The sequence below is a fragment of the Argopecten irradians genome, chromosome 8 (genome assembly GCF_041381155.1).
Source record: "Argopecten irradians isolate NY chromosome 8, Ai_NY, whole genome shotgun sequence".
Lineage (NCBI taxonomy): Eukaryota > Metazoa > Mollusca > Bivalvia > Pectinida > Pectinidae > Argopecten > Argopecten irradians.
Genome location: NC_091141.1, coordinates 31,648,204 through 31,655,121, shown reverse-complemented (window position 1 = coordinate 31,655,121; position 6,918 = coordinate 31,648,204). Strand labels below are relative to the sequence as shown.

The 6,918-nt window shown below is 33.0% G+C and overlaps 1 protein-coding gene across 1 annotated transcript in view; it reads left to right on the top strand.

Annotated features, from left to right (window-relative positions):
* Positions 1 to 5,490: 5,490 nt before the first annotated feature.
* Positions 5,491 to 6,918, top strand: part of LOC138329840 (uncharacterized) — a 97,585-nt gene continuing 96,157 nt past the window's right edge. Inside the window, exon 1 of the mRNA XM_069277128.1 lies at positions 5,491 to 5,611. The gene's annotated coding sequence lies outside the window, so the exon portion shown is untranslated. The remainder of the gene's footprint in view (positions 5,612 to 6,918) is intronic.

The following is a 6,918-nucleotide window of genomic DNA, read 5'->3' as shown; positions in this document are numbered from 1 at the left end:
TTCATTTGTTTTTTGTTTGTATTGTATTTGTATTTATACATTGTATATATTGTATTGATTTATATTAATCTCAGGTTAATCTCAATTATAATTGGGAATGTCGGAGGCAGTGGCAATCATGTGTCCGTATTACACAAAATACTTCCATCTCCATTATGACGTGATCGATTTTTGAGATGAGAAAGCTTAGTATGGGTAATAGTGTAAAACGTAACCTGATTACAGACATAATTGAAAACGACCAGCATATTAAACTGCCTAAACACCATGTTGATTAGAGTTTGTATGTAATATATGTCCATGTGTTAATTCTAGAATTCGGTCATCATACATAAGGCGCGAATGTCTGTAGAAACATTGGTCATAAATAAGACAGTTGCATAGCTTTATTTCTGTATGATGCATTTTGAAATGTTTTGGTAAGAAACTGCTTAGCTCAGTCTTCTCTTTTCTGCTGCTGGTCCACAGAAGCAGTCACCAACCGGCAGATGGAAGCAGTATGAATGTAGTGCTGAAGCTTTATGATGATGCAAATGATCAAAACACATAGGACACCCGATCAAACGATGGTCTATAAGTGTAATCTTCTGTGTGCGATCCCCTGAATCAGCTGATAGTATATCTTCATTTCCACCTTCTGCCATGCTTGGATTGCAGAGCACAGCTACAAATATATAGAAAAAAAATTATTAAAATTTACATTTGAGTCGCTTGAAATTGCTTCGTTACCGATAATTTGACAATAATCAGTATAAACTTGTTACATTGAAATATGGAAATATAGAAAAGTGGGTCATACTTCCTGAAAATAACACTTTATATTATCATGGTTACATTGTTCTTAACACTTTTAAAATCAATTCCATTAAGAAAATATCATTTCAAAACTTGAAATTCTTAATTTGAATAATTAGGATTGTGTAATCATGTTATGTTTTGTTTTTGGAGACTCATAACACTGAAGAGCTCAACATGTCATATTATGCTGATAACAGACAAACCAGTCTTCCCACTCGTTTAAGTTACTAAATCATTAGATTTACATAGATTTCTTAAGGTTTTTGACTTCCTACGAACGTTTTAATACCTGAAATTAGAAAGTTTTCAAAATTACAACATTTAATTTGAACTATTGGCAATGTTTATCAACGTTAAAATATCGCTAAACACAACAAGAAATTGTATCTGTCGGCATTGACTGTTTACAACGGAAAGAACCGAGTGCATCTTTGAGTTCGAAATCGAGGTCGCTGAAAATCTCATCCGGCTAATGGATATAGATGTAATAACACCACTAAGAGGCAACTTATAATTTATCGGTTACATTGGCCTGATTAAGCGTAATAGCCGATATATTTACAGCGTATCTCAGTGGCGTAGGAAGATGGAGGGGGGGGGGGGGCAAATGTCATCAAAAATATATACTTTATAAACTTTTTTTCATATATCGTTAAGTAGAATCCTAGTACACATTTATAGACAGTGGCGTCGATAAAAGGAAACTAATGAATACGCAAATTGCCATGCGAGCGTCGAAGGTGCGATATTTTGGTGTTTGGGGGGCCGAGAATCTCCCACGAGAAAAAATATTACGATTTAGATTGGCTAAGATGAGTTTTACGATGCATTTTGATGAATTTGCGAGCGCCGAAGACGCGAGAAATTGGTGTTTGAGGGGTCCGAGGGTCTCCCCTGGGAAAAATATTACGATTTAGAATTTTACGATGCATTTTGATGAATGTGGGAGCGCCTGAAGGCGCGAGATTTGGGTGTTTGGAGGGTCGAGAATCTCCTACGAGAAAAAAATATTACGATTTAGAATGGCTAATATGAGTTTAACGATGCATTTAGATGAATTTTCGAGCGCCGAAGACGCGATAATTTGGTGTTTGAGGGGTCCGAGGGTCTCCCCCGGGAAAACTATTACGATTTAGAATTTTACGATGCATTTTGATGAATGTGGGAACGCCTGAAGGCGCGAGATTTGGGTGTTTGAGGGGGTCCGGGGGTCTCCCCCGGGTAAAGATATTACTATTTAGAATGGCTGTGATGAGTTTTACGATGCATTTTAATGATTTTAAAGCGTTCTTAACATGATTTTTTTTTTTTAATTTAAAGTTACCTGCATTTAGAAATGATAATTGTGAATGCCGTCATATTATTATGCAACTCTGCTCGATCTGAACATACCGGCTTCACACCATCGGCACATTGTTGTTTAACACAAAATAATAATGAATTAATTGTCTTGCTAAGTCATATAAACAAATGAATATTTTAAGAGAAATTTTTTAAAATAGTACGTAGAATCCCTTGATTGACAAGTTTAGTCTAGTTCACGAAAATGTGCAGGAGGACCCTTTTTTCTTTCAAATGTGCAATTATAAAACATTTCAGTCGACGAAAATGGGGGGGGGAGACATGTTTGCCCCCGTCCTGGGAAACGGGAAGGCAAATGCCCCCCCCCCCCTCCGACCCCCGCTTCCTACGCCCCTGTATCTACATTGCCAAGTATAACAGCATACGTTCTATGAAGCTCTAGAGTATTTGATCGAAATATGACAAGAAGTGAGAGGTATTTTCACCCGTTAATTATTTATATATCATAGGTCTACAATGTATATGAAAGGTATATTTTTGCTTTGAAAACGTAAAAGTACACATAAAATTTAGATATATAGTTCGGCTGATTTTTTTATATAAGTTAAAAGTTATATAACTAGTGACATGTAGGGGAATGTCCATTAGACGGATAGACACTATAACTAAGGATACATAGGAAATTTCCATTAGACGCATATATATTATAGCTAGGGCTATATAAGGAATGTCCATTAGACGGATAAAGACTATAACTAGATATATATAGCGAATGTCCATTAGACGGATAGACATTATAACTAAGGATATACAATGTATAGGGAATGTCAAATATTGATATAATGATAAAAGGAATACACGTACTATTTAGTCCGCTAAACATGCCTATATTATTATTTTTTTCCCCATTTTTTCCCTTGTTATAAAGTCTATATGTTAGGCCATTTCTTAAAAACCCTAACAATATTGGCAGGTTTAGTGGACTAGTACCTAATATCTTGACAAATGAAACTAAAAAAATGGTAGAAGCAAGCATAAAACCATATAATATAATGAAAAATCTTCTTTATGGCTGTAAAAACCTGTACAGTATAGGATTATTTACACTTAGAAACTCTTCACAAAACTTCTGCATACGTTTCAACGTTTATTAAATTAACACAGTAATCAAGAACCTGTAGTCGACAAATTTGGGTTTTCAGTCAATAGCAGATATGTCCATTAGACAGATTAGATTTCCTTCGATCGAATGTTTTGAATGTTCACGCGTCGCGCATGCACATAGGGGTTGTTTACACTCGCCGAAAGATAATAATATGAAATAGTGACTAGATCGTTTCTATTTATTTTCACTTTTTCTCCATTCTGAACAAAATTGTTATACAAACTTTTAAATTTTGTTATTAACACAAAGTACACAACGTTTACAATTATTTTTAGTTCTATAAATCTTTTTATCTTTTATTACATGATTTTTTAACGATTTAGTCCCTTTAAGATGAACAATGAATATTATAGACCATTTATGAATTTCAGCAAAAGACAGAGACCCGATCCTTCTCGAATAAATCGCAAAACAAGAGATAGTGACATTTATCAATCTGCGAAGAATCTCGGCAAAGCCTTGGAAACCTGAAGCTAGATAAACCTTAATATCTTAAACTTCGAATTCAGGAATTCGAGTAGGGCTTTACTACAAATTACATTTCAGAATAATAAGACTGCCATTTCTGTCATTCGAGAATTATTTTAACATCCCTAACATAATTGTTGGATTGGACAAAGGGAAGCAACTCGAATAGGTAAGCAACAATGCACAAATACCAATATCATTTATTCTCAAATCACGATAGTATTTTAAGCCAAAATAAATAGGGGCTGTAGCTTGTTTCTTAATGAATAATATATTCCAAATAGTGGGCGAAAACTTTTATATTTCCCACGAGTGCAAAAAGCAAACATGAATATAGTTTATTGCACTTTCGCGTTAGGACATGTATGTCTATATCAGATGTAAATTTTGTGTATTTGTCACTATATGACCCAATAATTACATCGTTCGTAAAGATACGGGAATAAAATAAGACAGATAATTATATTGAGATCTGATGTAGGTGTCTCAGTGTATATTGTAGAATAATTGTAATGGCATATTTAACTTACTACATCTGTATGTATCGTTGACATTGATATTATATAGAAAATGAACACAGCTGCTAGAGGAAACTTTTATAACGTACATTGTCACCTTAATACATATAATATTTACTGACGATTAATGCTGCTACGTCACAGCTATGTTGTCCATTATTATTTTGTGAAAACACAATAGTAACAAAAGTAATTGTATGCATATATAATTTATTTTGTAACATAAGATATTGACTGATACAATTATTTATATTTATAATTTGAACATTGAAAGATCCATGCCATGACTATAGACACGTTAAAAGACATATATCACGGTGGTCATTTTCTAATATCATATCATGCACAACAAAAGCAAGCTAAATTGTTATGTACAGTGTACCTCCCTGGCATTAAATACCGTATTCAAGGTTATGTGACTTCGGTTATGTAAATCTGGATGAATAAAGAAAATGATACATATCAACAGCTTGGCTTACATTAATTATTGATGGCGGTGGATGTCTGTAATACTACAGTAATACGGTCATAGTCCCATGCAGTGAAAAACTTATAACGAAATCATAATAAAATAACGCATTAAAAGGTATACTGTAAAACTAATTTTTATTCGTGTGTAATTTACTCTAGCAAATTTGCAATCCAAGTTTTATATCCGTGAATTAATATCTACATCTTCTATATTGATATGAATAGTCTTTAAAGTGATACATTCGCGAATAATTATCTTCGCGAACTTGTTTTGAAATGGAAATCGGGAAATTGACAGTATAGGTCCTTAAAATGTATTATATATCAGCTAATGTTTTGTCATTTTTGACTATAACAAAACAGTACGATTTTTAAAAGCCTTTTAAACTTTCTGAACTTATATACAATATACGATTTATGCTGATATGATGATTTATTACATGTGTATTTCAGTCTTGGTTCCATTGACATGGCATACCTTTATGAATTTATATTTCGATATGTTTGATTTATTAATCAACAAGTATGACAGCTTTGATAGAAATCCGATTGTATACATACCCAAATGAAAGCATGTAACGGTACCGATCACACACTTGGCCCACATACAATTATAATATGTGTACTTTTCAAAAGGCCACCACAGCTATCAATGTACAATCATACAAAGCTATGTGACAGCTTTAATAAAGATAACGAAATTTAAACCTACCCGAATAGAGGCGTGCACTGAACAAATAATTGCCATACTTAAAAGGCCGCGGCGATCGGTGTACTGTTACACATGTACGTAGATAAGTGTAAACTCGCCAGTAAACAGTAGACGTGGAGGTTAATACAGTGAACCTAGAGGGTTAATAATTGGAGAATACCCAGTGTCATATCTGAGGTAAGTGGAAATTTGTTTATGTATAGGTTATATCAAGAAATTATAGATCGAAACATCGAACTTATGATACATTTTAAGACTGGAAATGAACATATAATCATAATATTGAATACCAGGAAGTAAAACTCAGTTCACATATGTACTGTGTACGTGATCTACAAATCTGGATTTATTAATAGACATATGTCATTAACCATTCTATACCATGAACAACATTAAACAGACACACATCAGTATCACAATACAGTATACTGTAATACATTACAAATAAATAAATAAAATTTAGGCGCGGTAAACATATTGGTTATACCCAATCGCGATTATTCAGCATCATATCTGAATGGAATTAAAATAGTTTAATTATGTAAACGACTTGACTGACGATTGGAACATAATGCATCGTTTACACTAACGTTATAATAACTGTACAAAACTTGTTAACACACAACTTAGGTAACCAGGAAATTAATAAGACTCGGTAAACATGCGCGTGTACAGGTATCTGACCTACAAACGTATTTCAATAGACATGATAAACCATTCGATGTCTTAAAGATCAATCTTAAACTACATTTTACTAGATTTATTTTTATAACTTACTCTTATTTGTCATGGAATTTTTAGCGTGGTTCCATAAACAACTGTCGATCATAACCAATGCGATATGTTTTAGGACAGGGCCGGTAAACAATGATGCGTAATTGATATTCAATTTGCAACTAAATGAAATAATTTAAAAAAACTGCATTAACTAGATAAAATATGGGCAAACCAAGACAAGCATGCAAATTTATTTTAAACGAGTTTTTTATGATACGAACATTAGGTGTTTCACTTTTGAAAGACAGTAAAAAGAAGTATTGATACCATAATGATATCTAATTTGTATATAATTTCAGTAGCAAATAAACACGAGCCCTTATTGATATTCACAATCCATCAATATATATAAATAAAAAAGATCAAATAGTAATAACAATTCATTGATATCACATTTGTAGAAAAAAACAACATATAAATAACTATAGAATTACGCATTTAGCATCTTATCTGATTTCAGTAAACAACTAACTACTTTAGTTTGTACTATATATAGACATTAGTACAGATTGATGTAATAATCTTTCCATGACAAAACAATAAAATCAATGGTTTAGGTTACAGTTCGGTGTTTGTTCCTATGTTCCATCCAAACTCTCTCTCTGTAGGGAAAAGCCAACTAAATGAAAAAATGGACCTTCGTAATGGACCTTGTTTACAGAAGATTGATCCAAGAATGGAACTTTCACCCGGCCATTGATTGGTTG